Source organism: Anguilla rostrata, chromosome 15 (assembly GCF_018555375.3).
Source record: "Anguilla rostrata isolate EN2019 chromosome 15, ASM1855537v3, whole genome shotgun sequence".
Lineage (NCBI taxonomy): Eukaryota > Metazoa > Chordata > Actinopteri > Anguilliformes > Anguillidae > Anguilla > Anguilla rostrata.
Window position 1 is genome coordinate 17,172,894 of NC_057947.1, and position 23,558 is coordinate 17,196,451.

The 23,558-nt window shown below is 42.2% G+C and overlaps 1 protein-coding gene across 2 annotated transcripts in view; it reads left to right on the plus strand.

Moving 5' to 3' along the window:
* Nucleotides 1–23,558, plus strand: part of LOC135241085 (glypican-6-like) — a 229,196-nt gene that overhangs the window by 194,126 nt on the left and 11,512 nt on the right. The gene's annotated exons all lie outside the window — the stretch shown is intronic.

The window sequence follows — 23,558 nt, forward strand, 5'->3', positions numbered from 1 at the left end:
ACTGGAAAGGAGTTTTTAGTTTAGTTTTTTTTCTACCTTATTCCTCTCTCTAAACTTTCAAACTTTATTGCATTTTTGTTATGCTGGGGAAAGACATGACATGCATGAGATGAGGCTGAATGTTGGATGCATGTGAGCTGGTATTAAAATGCAGCTGAGGTCGCTGAAGGGCATGACTTGCTGGGATAGGACAGAGCTGCTGGAGTGGGCAGCGCACGGATTCTGCTCTGCCCTAACGGGTCAAATTCAAAATGGAAAATGTTCTCTTGCGTGGCAACACAGTGGACTATAACGGCGCACATGCACCAAAACTGCCACTAAAGTTCTGTATGTTGGATCAAGTCTGTTATTTGTTAGGATTTGCGGAGTCTCTTAAAAGCAACTGTTTGTGCTTGTTTTTTTAAAGGGAGACCAGACAGTCGGTCTTCCTTATTTTTACATTTTTACATTTTTCAGACAGGGTAACAGACAGATAGTTGGATCACACTACAGAAATTGCTATAGCAGGGAATCAAACTTCGGGGTCGTATGGGGGCATTTGTATATGGGTTGAGAGTGTCACGCTGCCTCCCCATTACAGCTTTATCTTTGGGCAAAGTACAGGGTTTTGTTCATGAGTTTGGCTGTTATGTCCAATTTAAATTAAACTAATGCTGAAGTGAGTAGCATTCACGTAATGGTAACAGTATGGTAACAGTATATGAAAGGATTTCATTAAAAGGCTTTAATAAAGTTAGGGTGAGAAAAGTTAAAACCATCTTGCCAGCATAGAATCAAACGTTAAAACAAACTTTAATGACCCGGATCTACAAACCTTGCAGTCAAAACAAAAGAGAATATGTGGATAAAAATAACACATGATGAATGCTACGTTGTCAATGGGGGGAAAAACAGCCAAATAACGAAGGAGGAGGCTGACATGAAAAGGAAAGTGAAGGATAAACAACTGTGCCTTCATGCCCCCGACACAGGTAGAGGTGTAGGACAGAAAGCCACAGAACATGGGTCTGAGTCAGAGCTCTCCAGGAGCCTGAGTGCAGTAGAGCCACTGCTCTGTGCTCAGTGTTCTAGGGCTGGCTGTGCATGGTTTCTCCTGGTGGGAAACGTGCTACGAATTTCGGAAACTGTTTTATTGTCAACTTATTTTTGGAATAATCTTCTGTGGAAGAAAAAAATGTGTGCCCTGTTCTTCAAGGTATTGTGTGATATGTAGTATATGCAAAATTAGGGCAATGTAATGGTGATTGCATTTTAGCATTGTATGGTGAATTAAGGCTATTAATATTTTGCAGCCAAATTCTTTAATCTTTACTTGAGTTGTCCACCAGCCAGATGCTTATAAATACTCTTCTTCTTCAAGCTAAGCAGTCTTTAGAAACCTCACATCAGTTTAAACACATCGTATAAAATGTTATATGACTTGAATTAGGTCAAGTAATATACCATTTTAATGTGAATGCATCAGATAGATTCTGGATTACAAACTTGTTCACTGAGTCCTGTTCGAATGTTCAGCTATCAAGCCACTGGTACTATGGTGCCTCCAACAGACCTTCCAAATAAAGGGATGAAGAAGAGAAAGAGACATCTGTTTGATTCAGCTCTGTCTATGCTGCCTATATTTTATATATAATCTTTAAAGCCACCATTTAAATAACTGCTTCAGTGGCTTTAACAGCCAGAAACACTTGCTCATATCACTGAGAACAGCCTAATTTTCACCTTCCCATGAATCTTTGCGACTTGCTAATTAGAATAGCCCTAATTCTCTGTGAAGTAGCTGCTGCTGGTAAGTAACAGGGGAAAGGCTCCTCCCTTTTGGGTAGCTGCAGCTGAATTGGCTGGTCCCAGACATGTGTATTTAATTAGCAAACGTTTGATCCTGTCAGAATGTTATTTATGCTGCAGTCGCCGGGCTCCGTGGTGTTTTTTTTTTGTTTTTTTTTGGCTGTGATTTGTTTCACATGCCGACGAACAGAGTCGGCACTGGGTGATGCCGCTGATTCTGGCGGTAAGGGCTTCTCTCCGAAGCTCCAGAGACTCCTCCGCCAGCGCACTCTTGACCGTATTACCACCCCGGCGCACCTGTGGTCTCCTTGGTTACAGCTAATGGAGTCAAGTCTCCTCAAGGGCGGCAGTTGTTACCCAAGGGACTCTTCGAAACTGTCTGTGCTGTCTCTCCAAAAAAAAAAAAAACACATTGGGAGGAGATGTCGCAAAAAGTTTTGCCTGGGTAATTGCAAAAAAAAGGATCAGTCACATTCACACACAAATTCAGTTTTTAAAATCGCGCAGGTGTCGCAGATGATAATGCATGAGCTTTTCCGACTGCGGGTTCCTTTGTAGAACATCTTTCCGGGGATGTTTCAGCCACAAGCAAGATGTTGTATGTCAAGAACGTTTATATTCAGTAAGCAGCTACACTTTTTATTCTTCAAACTTGTTTTGTGGAAGAAAGTCAAAGACTCTCAAGGAGTCTCTATCTTGGAACATTTTTATGATGAAAAAAAGCTTCCGCTCAGCTTTCGCTTTATCTAAAACATTTTATTTTTGGTTCCTGGGTTCTGTGAAGACAATAGGCACCTATGCATTGTGTCTTCTGCTATTTCTGTTAAATTTTCATTGTAATGTATGTCGCAGCTATTAAGATAATGAACTTAACCCTCCTGTTATGTTGCGGGTCAAATTGACCCTTTTTAAAGTTTGAAAATCTAGGAAAAATACTTAAAATTATTTTTTCAGTATGAAACTTCTTCTACTGGCCTTAATTAGTGTAATCAACATTCTAAATGAAAATGGTTCATTTCATGTATTTGCAAAACCCCCCTGTATGTTTATATCACTGGGAACATTTTTGCTGTACCTAAAAAATGAACAGAACAGGAGGGTTAAGTGGGATTCTCATCAGAGTGAGGGGAACGGAAAAGCATTTTTATTTACTGTATGTCAGGTCGTGCTTCCCAGCAAATCTACAAATGTAACGTGGCCCACTGTCAACTGGCAGTAATTATCCAAGTTACGAAGGGGAAGATTTACGTCATGTGCAAATTAATTTATTCTTCATTTGACGGAGGCTATTTATAGAGTGTGATATTAGATTTTCTGCCTGAGTTCTTACTCAGAAAACTTTCTCATGGTTTATTACAGGCTATGTGTGGTATATATGTGGCTATTTTTTCTGTAAATTGCTATCCTCTGTTCTGGATATCCTTTGCCATATTTCATTTTATGGAGTACACACACAAGACTGGGCTTCTACTGCAAGGCTAGATTTCTAATTTTACAGCACCATACATTTCACATGCTGCGTTTCCAATAGCCGGTAGTGAATCTGCTGCTTCCTGATGTATAGACTATTATATTTCTCAGGGACTTTTAAAAAGGAAGTGTTATTGCAGGAACAATGAAACGTTAGAATGGTAGCCTGTGTGGACGAGGTTGTGTAAATGAGGTCATTATTTGGCATGGATCAAAGTGAGTTGTGCTATCTCTTCTGAAGGATGTCCCCACGTTTTCTCCGTTACAGATCGGAACGCTTGGTTGAAAGCGACCGCATGGTCACATGCATTCCGTGAACGCTGATTTCACACCAGCACTCCCCTTTTCAGTGCGCTTGCCAAAATAGATTTTCACCAAGGTCATTTTCCCTGAAGAATATTTATTTCTATCACAAGTCTTAGATGTCTAACACAGTTTGGTGTCAGGAAAAGAAATGGGCCTACTGTACCCCTGTGACTGGATAATTCACAGAAGCAATAATGTATTCCGTCTTTGGCTAACTGTGACTATCAAATGAACATACACCAAATTTATGTCTTGAATCTAATTTTATTTTGTTGAGCTTGTAGCATGCTGAATAGACACTGCAGGATAGATTATTACTTATTATTTAATCACTCAGCAGAGGCATGAGTGTCGCACACATGCTGCCAGTATTCTATTTGAGATCACTCAAGAGTACAACGGCCTTGCATTCCTCAGGGAATCAAATGGGCTACTTTCTTTCTCCTTTGCACGAGCACATTGCACAGCTACTTCCAGAAGCACCTTGATTTTTTTGCCATCTCCCTGCCACCCACATGGTGTTCTGGGGCAGCCTTGGGAACTCACCAACCTGTCAAAATATACAAGTATCATTTATAGCCAGAGGGGTTGGACAGCCTTTACAGTCATACTTTTGTCTGTGAAGATGTCCATTTTAGAATATTATGTGAAGTGGGCCTTCTTTGATCTTGCAAGCCCTGGAATGTGTGAGGAAAAGGGTTTTTTTTCCCTCATGGAATAATTCATGGATTAATCGTTTCCATGATTCTGTGCCAGTACTTCTGTGCCTGTATCAACTTCTGCCTGTTTCTGGCTGGATTAGACTAATGGAAAGACTAATGTTTTGCCTGGAAGTTTTCTGTGATGTTTTACTGATTGGTTAAGCATCTTGTTCCTGATGCTGATGAAATAGCAACAATCTTTGCTATCTTATGCTGTTCTACCGAGTTTCAAGCATGAAAAAACTTTGCATTCTAAACAAACATGTTTAACACAGAAAGGCAGGTACATTTACAACAAAATGACCAATCAGATGGAACCCACTGAGTGAAAACAAATTTTCATTGGCTAGACCCTCTTACAGTTCTTCCTGTGTTGTAATGGCATAATCCAGGGTGGGTAAGTCTGGTTTGATTGAATTGCATATGCCCTTAAACTGGCTGAGTGTGTTTGATTGAATCTGCCCCTTTTGACTTGTCTTAAATGGGGGCATTTGGGCAGAGCTTGTGGGCTGGGTCTTTGCTCTCAGTGCTCCAGGTTTTTTGGGTCACCCTTCAAATCCCAGCTGTGATTCACCCCTCTCCCTCAGGGGCTCAGTGAGGGCGTTGGTATCGGCTCAACGGGATTTTGTTTTTCTTATTTACTCCAGATTCCTTAAATCCCAGCATTTCTATCCCCCTTTTGTGAAACCGCGCCCACGTTCAACAGCAAGCTTCTGATGATCCGCCTGCCTGTTACACCCTCCCTCTGCCTGTCTCGCACAGTGAAAATGTGCAATCTATTTACACATCTTCACCTTGCTGCCTTTACTTCATTTGCCTTTCCTGTGGGACTATGATGTTCTGTCACCTCTATCTCTTCACCCATCAGTCCTGTTCCGACACTGTCTGCCTAATTTATTTTCGGCGTGCATGTTGCAGAGGGTTTTAATGGCGGGAGTGGAAAGAGCCACATTGGATCCAGCAGGCTGCATGGCCCTTACCACCAAGTTTGCTCACCATAGGGCAGGAGGGTTTGAAGGTATCGTCCTGCCTCTTACCGTGGAGCACATCTGCATAATTTGCCAGACAGGAAAACAAACCTGTGTGGCAGCCGTAGAACCATAAGTTCTTTGAAGATGTGGGTCTGTGGGTGTGTGTGTGTGTGTGCATGCGTGCCTGCGTAGGTGTGTGTGGGTGGCGGTGTGTGTGTGTGTGTGTGTGTGTGCGTGCATGCATGCGTGGGTGGGTGTGTGTGTGTGCGGTGTGTGTGACTGTGTGATGAGGGGGGAGAAAATACAATTTTGTGCTGGCAGGAAACAGTACACAATAGAGTGCCTGTGGTTTTCTGTGCATTGATTTTTATCAGAATCATGAAACTCATCAATTAAATATAGTTGATATCTGTATAAGGTCTGTGTTTCCTTGCTTGAAATATCACCTTTCTTCCTTCATCTTTGGAAGAAGTTATTTTCTGTGAAGGTATAACTTTAAAGCAGAGTAGACACAAAATGTGTTTTTCCCCCGTCGCTGGGAAGCGAAACTAATCTTTCCCTCCAAGCTCCTCGGGGTTAGTTAGTATCATTCTGCAGAGAGCCCGTTCTGCCGTCCCCTGCTTTCATCTCAGTGAAATCTGAGGCTTCAACCCATATGCATGCAGTTACCTTGGATTCAAATGTGAATGTGGCTGTGTGCTCATTTTTTAAAGCTTCTAAATACAGTCCAATTCATCATAGTTTAGGTTAAATTATTCACACAGAAACAGAATGTTATTGTAATGCTTTCTGCAGCAGCAGTTCCAGAAGATGGACAAGGGAAGATGCAGCTGCATTGTATTTAATTACACTTAAACCTGGACATAAAAAAGTGTATTGTTGCTACAGTAACTCTGTTTGGATCATTAGGTTTTCAGTCATGTTACGAAAGACACTTGCTTGCTCATGACAGATGACCATGACCAGTCACTCCACTGTGGGTGTGCTTCCCAGGCCTGACTCACTAATGTGTGTGGAAATGAATTGGTGTTCCTGATGAACACACCTCGGGCGCCAGACCCCGCAGTTTCCTCACAGGCATGGCATCTCGCATAGAGCTGTGGCAACCAGATATCCCATGTGGCTCTTTCATAATACATAAAGTTTCTTCCCATTTAAGGGTGGGGCCCATTTCACAGCTACTTTTTTTTAACACTTCCTGTGTACAGGCCTTTTCTACACAAATCCTTTTTTTATCTTTCAATTCTGTATTCTTCTCACTCATTGAAACCCACTGTGGAACCATTTTTAAACTTGGCACAAGTTTATTTGTGCCTTTGGATTTAATCAAAATTTTCCTTGCCCAATGTTTCTGCGTTCCTCTTGCACCTGTCCTAGTTACAAAGTGTGGACTTTTCCCTGCAAACACAGATGTATCGAGTCCCAAGCCATGTAGCAATCTGCCTGAAATGTACTTTCTACCACTTCACTGCCTTTAATAGGAGGATCCTTCAGTTAAATAAGACAGGGCAGGCCCATCCACTCATTCTTTTTATGAATGTGCATGTATGTAGATACGGACTCAGCTCTAAATCTATTACTCTAAGCGTTTGGTAAATATCCGATGAAATTCTTCACAGGAATGAGCTTGGGTAAGTCGTGAGAGAACTAGGACCTCAGTGTAAGAGGATTCAGCCTTCGATAATCTTTTGTGTACAAAATGTTCTCCAGAGAACAGCAAAGGCAACTCTATGGATCTCAGGCGCTGGAGCGTGTAGCAATTTCATTGGATAATCAGTGCGCTTAATCATTATTATTTATAGTCCAGAGGTTAATAATGAACTCATATGAACATGCGGTATTGATGTGTTTGTTATTTTATTTGTTTTATGTTATGAATTCATGTTAAAAGAAAGCTGCAGAGCAGCTGAAGGGTTAATGGCCTTGGGTTCTCCAGCTCCACCTACAGTTCTCTTTTATTTGTACCAATTCATCATTGTCAGGCCTCTATTTAGTTTTCATTATCGGCAATTTATTGGGTGGAGGCAGCGCCCTTTCCTGTTTAACCCCACCGATACATTTGAAGGTGGTGGAATAGAGACACAGTACCAGTACCAGGCGGGCCTCGTCTCAATTTATCCGAGTCCCAGGCCATCCGAAAAATCTGGTAGTCGTAACCACCTTGTGTACTTTAGATGAGGTTGGGTTTAAACCCCTGTAACATTGTGTCCGTTGTTTCAAGTTGCATGCTAATGGATGTGAGTATTCTGATAGAGACTCCTGCTGAAGTGGTTTTACCACCCCCCAAGGCCCCAGCCTGCCCCCCCCCCCCCCCAGCCTCCCCCCTCCAGGCTCTCAAGCTATAGTTGCAGAGAGGCTGACGGGGCTAAGTAAAGCCAGTGCACAGTAATTCCCATGATCAGGAGTGAGGTTGCCGTCACACAGGTGCTGCATAGCTGGCTATGTTCAGAATTACCGTATCTTTATCACGTCGATAACTGCAGCAGTATGAATGTAAGGTGTTTTTAGGGGGCATTTTAACTCACTATTGCTCAAAAGCACCGGAACAAGTTGTAGCCATCAGTTGAGGAAGGGTAAGAGCCCCTGTCATTTGATCCGTTGCTTTCAACGCCTGCCAACTTTCAGCGAGCAGAGCCTAATCCAGGAGCACGAAGCCTCTAATGGGTCAATTAGCCCTGAAACAATGCAACGTTGAAAGAAACAAAAGAGGGCGCTGATGACTCATAATGGAATAATTAGTCATGCAACAGATATTTTTATATAATGAGGCACCTCATTCACATGCGCAGCTTAATTTTGAGAAACTACTTGAGGTTATTTCTTCTGAATATTAATCTCAGTATTTCACTGTATCGCCAGTTGGAGAATAAAAGGTAGTGTGTTAACGGAAAAGCACTGATCTACTCATGGTGTATGAAAATCTCTATGTAAATAAGATGGAGGAAGGGTGATGAATTTCAAAAAGGCTAATAATTGCATTTTTACCAAAGAAACCTCCAGTCTTTTTCTGTGGTTAGGAGCACAGCATTAACCAGTTCCCTTACCTCTCTTGCTCTTAGTTTATTCTTCCCAGTGCCCGCCCAGCAACTGTCCGCACTCCACTCATGTGAATGGTGTAGGCAGTTTCATTTATGCAAATCAGCTTGATGAATTCATTGGGCGGAAGCTCATTTGGAGCTCATGTTATTGGCTGCACTGAGACACGTTTATTGTTGTGTTCATTCTGAGAGACGCCACAGTGCCACTATGAGACGTCACAGTTGCACTCTGAGAGACGTCACAGTTACGCCCTTCTCTCCCGTGCTCTCCCTCACAACAGCTGCAAAAGCTGATTGGCTGTCCCAGCCCAGGTTGACGTTTAGGGACGGGTGTGATTATTCTGTTTAATGTGTATCCTGCATAAAGCAAATGCGCTCATTGATCCTCCTCAACAGCGTGGGCGGCGTGCTTTTATCCCCTGCTTCTCAACACTGACGGCTTCCCTCTCTTCTCCTTGCATTTCCACCAGGGGAGCCCAGCATCCACATTACCTTCTATTTTTATTCCCTCTACCGCCATCTCCTATTGAAATGTCCGTCATTTTTATTTATCCATTTTTTGAGAAGGGGGAAAAAAAACCCTTATGAGGTGAACTTTCATTCCCCCCGTTTTTTCCATGGGCTCTGACCTCACTCAGAGTGGAACTGCGTGGGTTGTGGGCGGGCGCGGTCCGCTGATTGATGGAATCGATTGTGCTCATGCCGTTGTCAGACATCGGCTGGAGCGGCACTCAGACGTTGTCTTATCCAGTTCTGAGGGAGTTTCTCATCAGTCTGGTCAATACCGAGACCCCCGGTCTTATCTGCAGGGTGCAGTTAGGGTGTCTTTTCACCTGGTTTGCTGATGTCGGCCTGGTTTGGATGATTAGTTTTTGATGAAATGGTCAATGAAAAAAGGCCTACCCTCGGCAACGGCATCGATACACCGCTCCAGTCGTAATTCAGTCTCACTCGAGCACAATCTGTATGCAATGTCGCATGAAATTGCAGGTACATTGACTTCAGCCCTGATGCACTCTGCTTTCATCCTTAACTTTTGCTTACAAATAAATGCAGGCACTACGTTTTTCAGTGCGAAATGTAGCACTTGCATTTAATCATAAGTTAAAATTTAAAGCCGTGTTGAAAAAAGGCATGTATAGGCATTATACTGCATATGATTTACTTCTTTCCTCAAAGTCTTGCTTGGAGTGCAAAGGTCACACTCAAAATACTGTTGAAATTTAAAGCTGTGGTTTGTTCAGATGTCAGTGTTAGGCTTCTATAAAGTGAATGTGACATTATTCATTGCTGATCCCTGGTAATAATATGAGGTCAGCAGACTTTAATCACTGACTGTTGACCCTTCTGCCCAGGGTTTGTTAATCTTGTAGACCTGGCCTTTCTTCTTGGGCATCAAGGTCACTGACAAAGATAGAGTCGAAACCCATTGCATTGACAAGAATCTCTTTTTAAATGAGCTTTAATGTAGTGCACTCAGTGTCTATTAATTAATTGTGGCTCTGCCAGATAAATTGTTGGCTCCCTGAGCCGTCAGTTGCAACGCTGCATAACTGCCATGGAGCCGTATATTTTTCGAGAAGACAACAGCTTTGCAGTGGATCCGGAATATTCCAACATCCCAAGTGTTACTATGATGTTGAATTGAATTGAATTGTATATTTTTGTTGCCTTACCCAAATGTTTTGCACATTAAAAGAGAATCAAGTCAGGAAAATGAACATATAGCGCGTTACATATTTCAATCATGAAATACTTAACATTTGCAGGCCAAACAGTGTTAAGAAGTGATTTGATGCTTGTGGCTCCTTGGGCTGTTGGGAGTAATTTCCCAATAAAAAATATACATAGACTGAATGCCAAAAAATTAAGTTTCATTTGAATTAAAAAAATTGCATTCCAACATGTAAACAAACAGTGTCGTGTTTTACTTTAGCCCTTTCAAACTTCTTTAGCCTTCTGAACATGTCCCTCACCCCTCTCGCGTTATCTCGTTGCCTCAAGAAATGTCTTCCGCTCCAGTACCTATCTGTTTACGAACGGGACAGCCGACACTAAAGCTGCGGCAGCGTGGCCTAGAACTCTGCACCATCAGTCAGGGAAGAGCTTCCCTCCTCCGCATCTGAGAGGTGATGTGCTGAAGCCGTTCTTCGCAGCCCATGGGAAGATTCAGCAGTAGTCTGTGGGATTTACTCAGAGCGTAGATATCACAGGAGAAATCGGCGTCTGAGAGCTCGCTTGCGCGCGCTGCATCCGGCAGACTTTGCGGTGATCGCACGGTCGGAGACACCTGTGTTTTCCTCCCCTCATCCATTTGCGCTTTCGCCGAGTGCCAAGAGACCGTTGTGCATAAGCATCTTGGTGAACATGGGCTTACTGGTTGATGCTCTTTCCATTTAATTATATAAAGAAGTGCTATTACTGACAAATACTATTGAATGTATTCAAATGTATTATTATTAACAAATACTGCTGAATGTATTCAAATGGTTATATTTCCAAGGAAAAAATATTGAAAACATTTCTGTGGCAACTGACAGCCCTAGTAACCACGGTGAGGAACCATCAACCCTCAACCAAGCAGTTAACCGTTCTTGACAATGTTAACCAAAGTACTTGGTATCCTGAATCATTCTGAGAAATATACACGTGTGTAAACCCATTACAACAAGTAAGGTATGCAAGCCTCCCTAAAAAAGCACAGGGATCCCAAGTGGAAATGGTTTCAGTGCACTGCCCATGTAGGGTGATCACTGCAGTATGAATGTAGCCTCTCACAGCTTTCACTGAAAAGGAAAAAGCTAATGCGAGACCGGGGATGGGGAGGCTTGTCATTTCTCTCTCTCTTCGGGCTGACTTCATTGTGCAGCAAGCTGTCTAAATTGCAGATGAACCTTTTTTCAACAGCTTTGATGAAATGGAGGAGGGTCAGTGGCCCTCATTTTCATTTACATAGGCCCCAGGTTACGCAGTTATTACGTGTCTGTCCCAGTTCTGATAACTCTTCTGGTTGAAATGAGGTGTCTATACTTGTACGTGTGCGTGTGTTCATTACATTTTATTATGTCTGGATTGTGTATATTAAAACCTATATCGACACTGTACGTGAAGATATTTCCTACCCATGAATAGGGTCAGCTCAGTTTATTTGAAGGCTATATGGAGCCTTGCTCACAAACCTGGGCCTCGCCATCATCAAAATCACAGCTTTTCTCTGCTGCATTATTAATTCTAAGATATCCAGCGCGCTGAAAATACCGGAGAACAGAGGCCTGCCATGAATGATGGCTGACAGCTTATGAGGAGGGTGTACCAAAAACGCGCTCTCGACCTAGATCATAGTCTGTGAATGCGTTTTCTGTTATTTTAAGTTTTTAAAGTTCACTTTTTCTTTGACACAAATTGAGATTCAAATTTGTAAGAGAGTTGCTAAAAATTTTAAGCAAGTTTGATCTCTGTAAACTGCTTTAATTAGGCTTCAATGTATGTTTTTATTGCAGTGGCTCATTACATACTTTTTTTTAAATGATAAAAAAGTAGGGAGCCCAAAAAAAACTTTTTTTTTAATTATTAGACTTTAAATAGCTCTGTTAGCATGATTATTTTTGAAAAGGACAAAATGAATTTATAGTTTTATATAACAAACATTTTTGACATGATGGCCTCTTTCCACATGTTCTGTGCAGCAAGGAGGAGTCCTCCAAAAAAGCCCGGTACTCTAACTCTTCACTTCTGTCAATACATTAATCAGCTGCCCCCCGTCAGATTTCTCTGCCCAGTGGTTTCCCAGGCGACCAACAGTGACAGGGGCTGAGACATGATTGGTCGATTACTCTGAATGGCACGGAGCCTCTCTTTAATCACCCTTTGCACAACAACCCCCTCCCCCCACCCTCTCCCCAAAAAAAAGACCTGTTAGCAACCTTTGGCTCTTTAGCCTCAGGTGAATCACTGCCACCAAGCTGAAACTATTTCATCAATATTCTGTCCTTTCACCACAGCCGGATCCCACTGCTTGATGAATGAAGCCCCTCAGTGATGAACTGTATCTCCTCACTGCATTGTCACCAGGGGAAAGAACCACAGAGACAGAGGCCTGTGCTTATAAACAGACTTGTTTGTTAGATACTGAGTTAGTTTTTAGGGGTCAGGACTGATGCCATTTTAATCATTAAAAAAAACTGTGGCAAGAAAAAACCATAATAAATATGCCTCAATAATACACTGAAACAGCGAATGTGTGGGATTGAATGTGTGCTGTTGGATGTGTGCGGTTTGTGAATCAGTAAAGCTCTCATTGTTTTGTATTGAACTATGCCACTGTCTCTTTGTTTTTTTGATTCTGTAATTTCAGAAACACTCTTTCCCTGGAGGAAATGAGTGCTTATTTACTTGTCCCTGGAAGATTTATAGGAATTGCTGCGTAAATTAGATTTGTTAAGTAAATATTGTAACTTCAATTACAGATATATTTTTTTTTTTCTCAAGAGAACAACCTCGGTTGCCTGGAAGGGGACAGATGGTTATAGTAATTACTGTTTTTTCATGCTTGGTGGATTGCTATCTTTACTTCAGTCATTTTGAAAATGGGAACATCACAATATTTTTTTTCCACAAAAAGCCAATTGTACCCTATGTTATTTTATACATACACTGTAATCACTTGCAATAATAACAATTCTGTGATTCACGTGAACCTGAATCAGCTGATAATTGAATTTTCCTGGGAAAGCAGGGCATTTCCTCCACCCTCGTGCAATGGTTGAAATAAGTTTGTGGATGGGGGACGATAATGACCAGGGCTTCCTGTTGATAGGATGCGTTACTCAGCCGTACTTTTGTCACACAATTACGCAGCCCATTACACAGCTGTGTTATTACAGGTTCCACCTTTGGGTCACCTGCACCAGGGTGAGAGAAACTGGTCAGCACTTCTGAGATGTTTCCATAGAAACAGCAAATGGGTTAAACGCTCCCTGTCATCGGCATGTCAAAGGTATCAGTCGTGCATTTGCGCAGCAGCAGGCTGTGCGTCTCATTCCGCGTTCCGCAGGGGGGTGGGGGGGTTGAGGGGGTGGGTGGGGGGTGGGGGGGGGTTTATTCTCCTGGTTCTGTCCGTCGCTAATTATTTCCTGGCAAGCTGTGTGCGGCGGGCTCCGTCTGCTAATAAAATGCAAAGCGGGCGCGGGCCGGATTAGATCACACTTTGCGGCGTCTTTACGGCTCTCCGGTGACACGCTTGGCACAGCTTGCCGGCTGTGAGCGGAACGCCGGGCGATAAAGACGAGCAGGCGAGGGGGGAGGCGGTTATGACCGGCGCATGATGAGGTCCCAGGCGGCGCCAGATCCCCCCTTCCCCCCCTCCCCCGGCTCATTGAAACGAGCGCGGCAGCTCACTTCACCGTGCGGGCGGGCCGCAAGACTGGCTCCCGTCGGTTCCGCCAGTCGTCGGGAGACCGCCGGGGACAGAAAGGACACCGAGCGTGTTCGCAGTGCACTAATGAAAGCAGAGACAGTCGCGCGCGGGAGAGAAAGAGGTGTGAAGGAGTGCTGAACTCCTTCTGTGGGGTGTAAAGCTCCCTGGGAAAAGATTCTTCTCTCTCAGTAGGACTCGCTCGGATAAATAAAAGGACAGATAAAATGTTTAAAATACAGTGGCGGTGTGACCTCCCAGGCTGGGTTCCATGGGTTTCCTTGTGCTGCAGATTTTATATATTGATTTAATGTCTTTGGAAGTTTAAGCTGAATTGTGTGGACACTTCTAGTAGTTTCTCATGGCCTACATATGGCTTAATTTCCCCTGCAACACGAGCAGATTTGAACTGAAACAGGGTGATTTAAATGCAGTATTTTCTACTGGTATTTCATAATCACCTGGTGAGTGATTTGTAGCAGGTTCAGGTGGTCTATGTTCCCACAAACCACTCCGTGGTTGTTGGTTGACATGCGCAGGTTTTATTTCGTCACACCAGAGGGAAGACTGTAGCAGGGACCAGAGCTTGAGAGCAGCTCCCACATGCGTCTCTCATTCCAGCCCTCGATATCGCTGCAGGCAGAGCAGATAAAGTGTTTGCAATAATTATCTAACTGCCCACAGCTGCGGTTGCAGGTCGGCTAAACCGCTCCCTCTCCACCTGCAAATGGAGCCGTAACCACGCCACCTTTGACGCTAGCTGGAGCTTAAAAAGTACTTCTGAGTGAAATCATAGGATATGTATAATTGTTTTTTGTTATGTAAACTAAACAGTATGATTGTTTATTTTGAAATCTACTTTTTGTATTTGGCTCAGGTCTGAAACGTGTGTGTGACTAAGTATCATTTCTGTGGAAATTCAAATCTGAATTTAATGGCAGGCCCTGTGTATGTGCGTGTGCGTGCGTGCGTGCGTGCGTGTGTGTGTGTTTGTTCTGCCTGTCTTAGAAAGGAACTATGTAAAAAATGGGAAAGCAGGAAACAGGGGCTTAGCTTGAGATTGTTGCTGGGTCAGGAGTCGTGGAGATGGTTGGGTCAAGGCAGGGATAATACTGGAGGTTTGTTTTTGTTCCACCGACAGCAGGAAATGGGAGGGTGGCATTACCACTGGCAATACAATAACAGCCGACATACTCATCCAGCTGTCTCAAAGACCAGCTGTCTGCAAACCGCCATGTACACCCGCTGCACTTGCAGTAAATGGGCAGGGCTGTGCTGGCGGTAAATGGGCAGTTCGGACCTTTTGGTAAAGCGGTACGGCGGTACTAGTAGGTGGGGCTGTACTTGCAGTAAATGGGCGGTACTATATTTGTAGCAAAGAGGCCAGGCTGTACTCCTGTGTGGGTGCTTATGCCTTTATGGCCGAGATGTGAGATGTGAGAAGCCTTCTGCTAATAAAGTGTGAACAGCATGCCATGTGACAGAACGTCTGAGGGAATTACCACCAGTGTTTTAAAGATCCCTAGCTCTCTGTGAATTTTACAGGCATGAAAACACATTCATGCCTGTAAAATAAAATCCTCCACCAGTCCATTAAGGTTTTGAGAAAACATGGTGGTTGTTTGAGTTCATCAGAGTAGAATTGATCTAATGACAGAGTGAATGGTTTTCATGATGAATGGGGTTACAAGGTCCCCTTCCCCTTTCTACCACAGAGGAATCCCAGTTATATGCCTTTCTTAATATCTGGAAACCAACCCCATAGTTTTAAAAAAATATAAATTTTCCCCAAGTTTTTAAATGTGTTTCCCTATGTGAATCCTGGAGCCCAAAATAGGGTACAGATGCGCCTTCCCCACACCTTTGAGGGCTTCTTTTTTTTTCTGTATCAACAACGCTGTGGTTGCACAGAGAAAAATTATCCGTGTTAAATAAACTAACAGGAATTATATATATGATTTAACATGGTATGTTTTACTGTGTAGAGCTGACAGAGACAGGTTGTCCAGTGTGCAGTCTGGCACAGCTATAAAGTTCTAAGAAAAGCCCTGGCGTGTGCTCCCTATGAAACAGATGAGCCGTCTGAGGCGCTCTGTAAACATGCTCGCGTTTCCTGTTTTGGGAGAGGCGGAGGAGAGGCAAGCTCTTGGTTATTGGTAATAAAATCAGTGCTTTGGATGTCTGCCCCGTGACACGACTCAGGACACCACTGATGTTCCACCGTGAAGACTGCTGTTGTGCATTTACATGGGGGTTGAACCTAAATAAAGCCATGCACATCAGGATCAGCCTTGTTCTCCTGCTCTGTGCTGGCTGATCCTGTCTGAGAGAGAGGGCCCACTGGAAGTCATGGCTAGTGCTCCATTCAGCTGTCTGTCACATGGTGAATGTGTTTCGTGTGTGGGAGACACTAGTGAAGCTGCTTCTTCAGTTAGGTGAGGTTGGGAATGAGCCTCAATGAGTTAAACTGAAATACCTAAGCCCCTTCATACTAGGCAGGGTTTATCCTAGAGTTGTGTTTATTAAAATACAGTTTTCATATTTATTTATGAAACTCTGTGTGTAAACTGTGACCATATGCCTAGTAAGGTTTCTGGTTCACCTGGTTCACCACTAAGTGGGTGGGGGTACCTACAGAAAGTGATTGTTCACTGCCGAGAATCAGTGGGTAATTTTAGCATCATATCAAAAAAAAATTAAGAACAGAGTCTCCTCAAAGAAATGGTTTTGTTTTAGGTTTTGTTTTGTTGTTGTGTGTTTGTGGATTTCATTGAGTTTGGCTGACATGCGGTGTGTGAGTCTAGCATGCCAACAATCTGGCCAGTAGACTGACTTCTGTCAGGTTAGGATGAAGCATGCCTTACTGTTGCCTGACCCAGACATGAAGGAGACGTGGGACAAATCGCCCGGGTGTGAAAATCCCTTCTGCGCTTATGTTTTGAAATTTAAACAGTTGGTTGAGCTCAAATCTGTAGACATGAATCAAAATGGCAGAAGGTGAAGGTGACTGTATGCTTTATGGATGGGTCTTGGGGTTTTCGGTTTCTGCCCTCCTGTCATTATCCGAGATGAATGAGATAAAATGGTGTTGGTTTATATGTCCAATACCCCTTATGGCAGGCGTCTGCCGAGGGTGGGTGTGTGGAAGACGAGCAGTTTTGTCTTTCGTCCAAGAGACCATTCCCCATCGCCCATTTTTCTTGGTGTCTTTTGTGCTGATCTGGTTGTTGTTCAGCAGGTGTTTAATAATTAATAATGATACAAATATTTTCTACATTCCATAATTTTTCATCATGCAGTTGACTCTCAGTGGTGGTTATTCTGTCTGTGTTAGCACTGTGTGGCAGTCTCTATTAAAGGCATTATGTTCTCCACAACCCTCATTATCTCAGATGTTATCAGAGTCTCTATTATCTTCGTGTTGGACTCCATTAGTGTTGTCATTGTTTCCATCAATGATGTGGTGATCTCTATTAACTCGATAGCAGTCTCTTTTCTTTACCGTGTGTGATGGTTTGTGTGACTTTTCACCTTGATACGCAGAATTCAGGTAGAAAAGGAGGCTTTTTTCTCTTGGGACCAATAAACTCAATTGCACTGGGCATAACACTTCTTCAGCATGTGTGAAGTTTTAAACATTAATAACAGATACCTTTTAGCAGCTGTATGTATGTATGTATATACATACATACATATATGTATGTATATACATATATATATATGTGTGTGTGTATATGCACATCTACCTAGATTTGCTAGGTAGATGTGAAAGGAGACTTGTTCCCACATTTATTCTTGTAATTGAACTTAAAATGGTGTTCCCTAAGGAAATAACCTCCATATGACACACAACCCATATTAACTACTGTAACACCTGGTCAGTATTCCTCAGGTCATAAAATGGAAAAGTAGCAGTAGCACGTATCTAAGTAACATTAATTTAGTCGTTGAAAATGCATCTTCTTTTTTTTTTTTTTTTTTTTGGTTTTTCATGTTGATATTGTACGTCAACCTCAGGAGCTACAGTGAATGAAGAATGAGTCATGAACCTAGTCAGACACAGGCTTCAGTCTTGAAATCACCAGATTTCCTATTCTGCACATTGATTTTTTAGGCACGTTTTATGGCAGTTCTCACTATTCCATCTCACAAAGGCGTTTTTATGTGGATGAAATTAGAGGTGGCATTTTCAGTGCAAGTTAGCAATAATTTCATCAGCAGCGTATGTGAAGATGCAGTGGTTTTGCTTCAGAACTGGAGTAGCTGTTATCTCAAGGAATGTAGATAAGGATATATAGCAGGAACGGTAAAACGAAAGAATAAACAAAAGCTTGTTTGTCACACCAGGATGATGAGAATAAATTTGGTTGTTTCAGCTGTGAAAGTGGCTTGTTGTGCCTGGGAGGCAGTGAGAAGCAGAGGAGAGATTGTGTATGTTAGCACAAATCCTGTGAGTTTTGTAGCAAATCTTGCGAGGCCGTTCTGATGAGTAATGATGATTCCGTGACCTTGTGAAGTCTATTCCAGCAGAGAAGCAGAGCGCTCCTCGAAGAAACTGTTAAAATAAGAATCTGAAAAACAGCAGAAACTGAGCTACACATCCACTGTAGAAAAAGAAAAAGAGAGAAAGAGGGGTATAATGTCTCTGCCTTTGTAACATTTGAGTGTTTATAAAATAGTACCTTTTTGATCAGCTTATCTGTAGTTTTCTGTGGGACTGCTTTCTCACCTGCTGTGTGGTTGCTTCTTTTGGGATGACAACCAAATTTAATTAAATTTATACAAGAGATGCGTTTTATTGGCCGGCTCAACTAAAAATTATACCCTGAAAGACATTATTTTAAAATCATTGAGGTTAAATGATTTGCATCAATCCAGGTTTCCAAGTAATGCTTAGAGACTAATTATACCCATTTTTCCAATGGAAATGTATTGTATATTGTACACTCAGGTCACATTAATATTTTCTAAGAATTTTCAATAACAGTTTCAAAACAAATTTAAGCACATCTCTGGTTGGTTTATGTGTTTAACAGGTGGTAGCCAACAGGTGGCTTACCAGGCTTAACTAAGACACGGAATGGCCCAAACTGCTATGGATTAAGAAGCAATGTACACTTCTCAGCAGTCGCAGAAATGAGTCTGTCTTCAGCTGTCTATAAGGACGCTGCTTTAAAAGACGATGACAAGAGACCCGGCCCTTAGCACCCCCCGGCCCAACAGGAATGTTTCTCTTACAGTAAATCAAAGCTAAATGGATCCCACAGCTATATTCATAAAGCATCCGAGTAGGAGTGCTTATCTTGGATCAGATTACCCGGTTCATATCCTTTCGCCATTATAAAGCAAACGGCAGAAGTGATCCTGGTTTGACACTTCTACTCTGATGCGCTTTATGAACATGGAACCAGAGTTTGGTGAGCAAGACTCACTACCACGCAGCCCTTAGTGTGGGAACATGGGTAGGCTGGCAAGGAAAAGGCGCAGTGAAAGGAATTCTATATGTAATTATGTATACGGTTTCTTGCTGGTTTACGCATTCTTGCTTATTGATTTCCAGCTGGTCTGACACTGAGAAGACCTCTGAGCAGACTGTGTGCTTTGAGGCTCCGCTTGTGTCTTTCAAAGTTCTTTCAGGGTTTAAAATATTCACAGCATCGCATTCACTTTTGTCAGCTGCCATGAAAGACAGTTGGCCCCAACTCCTTGACCACCTTTTTCACAGAATGAAAGTCAGTGGATTTTCAAAAGTATGTGTGCATAAAAGACTCACTGTATTTTACACACAGGTAGATAATGTTCATTATTCAGCAAAAGTCTGAGTGAAATGTGTTTGACTCCACAAACGGCAGGCACAGGGGTTGATAGGTCACAGCTTTCACTGAGTGGCATTTTCATTATTCTTCAAACGTAAGTACATACCAGCTTCCATTTTAATGATGTTTACATCAGGCAAAGTTCACACTGCACTTGTTTACACCAATTAGATGGGCTTCCTGTAATCCCATGGGTGCAGCCACTTTTCTGTCACCAAGGGGGCAAGGAAACCTGTCATGCTGCCGTTAGTTCCACCCTTATCTTTAATCCTACCCTTTATAAATGTAACATTCTATATATTCTAGTTTGACCAGAACATGATTTGGATTAATGGATTAGTTACCTTGTTTTCTGCTATGTTTGTCCCCTCCCTTTCCACCATTGATGCAATAGGCATTAAAAACCGTAATTTTCGCCCTGAGCAGGATTGCTTATCTTATCTGTGAGGAGTAGAGGCAGTTTGTCTTCAAAGACAGCGTGATGAGGCTACAGGGCTGAGCAGTTACAGTGTGCAGTATTGGAAACTGTGAAGCAGCGGTGCTCATTTCAGCTGAATACACAGAGACTGGGAAGTAGCCTTGCAGTCTGGAGCCTGCCCTAGCCTGAACTGTTTGAAGCAGCAAGCTGTCACTCTCCCTTCAGACATTCTTGACATCTGCCATGCTGGATGTGTTTTGGACCTGCCCCTGCTGTCATGAAGTACCAGGGGTCAGTAGCACCAGCTGGTCTTAGAAAAGTTGGTCGCAAGTGCTGAATTAGACATTTTTATTGGATGTTTTTACACTGGTTGCACCAACTGAAAGTAAGTCTGCTCATTATCAATTAATATAATTAATGTCAACAAACATGAAATAAATTAGAGCATCCAGAATTCAGAAAACTAGCTTTCTCACTTAGTTGTTGACTAATAATGTCCCTCCAGGGCAGCATCTGCTGTAGGCTTTTAAAAGGCCTTGTTAGCATCAGTAACCAAGCACCGTGATTTGACAAGCAGATAGAAACCGAACGTTTTTTGGTGGGTTTCTAGCGAGTCGAGCCAGTGGATGACATCATCGCCTAACCTTTTGCTCACACGGTCCCTGGTCATCTTGCCCTTACAGCTGAAACTGGTGCCAGATGAGCATGAGAAGGAGATTTATGTTTAAAGTGTAATTGTGCTGTCGATTGGAGAGGGGAATTAGAGCCTGTGTGCCGAGATTTCCAAAGAAAGATGACTGATACTTCAGTTTCAGAATGAGAAATAAGAAGCATGGGTGGGTGGGTGCATGTCAAATCCCCTGGTAATTTCAGCAAAGGCTACACAAAATAACATACATAATTACACTATAAACATGTAGTTTCAATCACCTCAACTACCTTCACCTGGTTACTTGCACCACTGTCACTCTTTGTATATCCAGTATTTAAATGAAACACTGAACCACTTGCCAAATGGCCATTAAAGGCATGCTAAGGTTTATAATCTGTTTTGAGCTCTATGACCCATTAACAAAAATCCATGTAAATCAAAGTGTGTTTATTTTGTCTTTTTTTATTATTTTTTTAAAAAGCAGCCTGTTTAATATATGGTCCTGAACTTCAAGGATAAATATACCCCATCGTGGCAAAAGGCTTGAATCTTTTTGTTCTGAGCTGTCTCGTATTATCTTGTGATTTAATTTAGTTTTTGTGTTTTCAGAATTCAGTGTTTTGGGCTTTGAGTCCTTTGACTGTGGGAGGCAGCATACTGTAGCTTTCTCCCTTGGCAGTGAACTGCATTAACTCAGTTTAAATAGGGTGGCAAAGTTGGCAGCTCCTGAACAGAACAGAGCTACAAATTATGGGACTTTTCCTGCTAAATTCTGAGATCTAAGATGTTAGTAAAAGACAATGAAGTCATCTCACTTCAATAATAATCACATCACTCCTCAACTTGTTTGTTTGAGGTTATTTAATTTTTAATGGAGGCAATCTTCTAGTCAGGCTCTGGGTCTCTGGTGTTAGTGTGTCATGAGTGGGCACTGTTTCTCTCCAGAAGAGACATTACGGGTCATTATCCCCACGTCTTCCTCTCTGAATTGGTTATTACTCAGTCAGAAAATCAGACCGAGTGACACAGACAGCAGAAAGAAGCCAGCACTCCCAAGTATAAATCTGATCCTCACAATCAGGGCCACAGGTAAACTGCTGTTGTCGGCCACCTGCTGCATAGTGCTTTTCAAACTAATGTAAATGTGCCACTTAATATTAAATGTTGTTATTGATTTCAGCAGAGCCTTGAGGTCACAATGCATTGATACACATCTCAGACGTATTTGGTTTCTGCAAGGTGCAGCTTGTAGGGTTTCGGTTGTGAGCATGTAGTGTAGTTTTGCCCACTGAGCTGACCCCATACCTCACTTCTATAAAGCACTGAGGGCTGGACGGCATTGTGAAATAGTGTGGATCAGATTCTGATTAGAGCATGCAGTTTGAAAAGTAGGAAAGTAGTATCTTTGCTGTGCATGTACTTATCTTCATTTTATTTGCATATGCATTTACTGCTATGTTAGAAATCATAAAAAACCTCACATATTTATTTTAACAACAGTGAGCAAACCTCGGGGTATTTTCACTTAAGAGTTTATATAGTGTGACAGCATTGCTACTGTAGATTGAAGTTCTGCTGCAACACTTGTTTTGTGGATAAAAGCAGGACTGAGTCATCTGCACAGAGCAAACCCCACCTTCCCTTAGTACTGTGCAGTGTAATGCTGGGAGCTGCAGAATATTCCAGAAACACTGCTCGCTCATTTGTGTAAATACTTAACAGAGATCGACTAGGTTACAGCCGTGCCTTGTAGCATGGTATTTTTAAATGAAGAATTATGTCCTTTTACTGTTACAGTAAATTGTGCTACCTCTTTTCTGTGTACCTTCATTTAATTACCATATTTGCTTTACCCCACACTACCTTTAGGGATTGAATAGTCCTCTGTGCCAAGTAAAATCAAATGGGATTTTTAAGTTAATGAAGCATGAAAAGATTTTTCCTTTTTATCCTGTCTCCCCTTCCCACTCTATTAATTGCTCCCTCAATCTTTATCATTTAATGATCTGTCTCTCATTCTAAAAAAGTGCTCCCCCTGGTCCATTTCATGAAGACTATAGCAATGAGAAATTATTTTGGGAGGGGCCTTTACTATTGTTGAAATCTATCCTTCATCATTTTCTAGTAAACAAACTAAAGTTCTGAATTGCTGTTACACATAAACATTTTATTGTTTGTCATGTAGACTTCGTGTGTGTGGGGGGGGGGGGGGGGTACTCTTCCCACTTTCCTGTATAGAGAGCCAGCCTAAACTTTGCTGAATGCTTAGTTATTCAAAGTCCAAGTCAACACATTGTTCTGCTGCACGGTAATCAAGAAGAGCTTATGCAGCATGACCTCGACCCCACTATTGAATCATGTTAGACCGTTACGTATCTTTGTATTCTCTCCTTCAACATGGGCGCGCGGTGATGCATCGCGGAAATCTAGTGTTGCTTATAAACGCCTTTCTTACACTAGCACACAATCACAGAGGTATAGCATCATCTAGTGGCTATAGAGAACTTGCTCGTTTCAGCTTGTGTGAACAGTAAGGTATTTGTTTTGCAAGAAGGCTTGCTGCAAATTTATGAATGTTTTATAGATACATTCCACTTTTTTCCACTCCTTTGACCGATTATTTTGGTGTAATAAAATCTATGAATCTGAAGCTGTTTGCATGTTCCATGGAGGTTTGTACACCACCGAATCCATATTCTGATGCTCTCGGCTAATTGGCGAGACATGGATGTTTTTTTAATCTCCCCGCCTACAGTATGCATCTTAATAGCTTTACAAAAATAAATATTTGGGGTATATGCATGGTTTCAAAATGACTTTGTAGCCTACATGTCTCGTTAACGTGAAATTGAGAAATTTAATAAAAGGCTAGATTATGCCATAATAAACTGATAAACATAGAATACATGTATATTCACTACAGCAAGCAACTGCAGTAAGTAAAAAGGAAATGGATCTTGCAGCTATAAAAAAAAATCTGTGTAC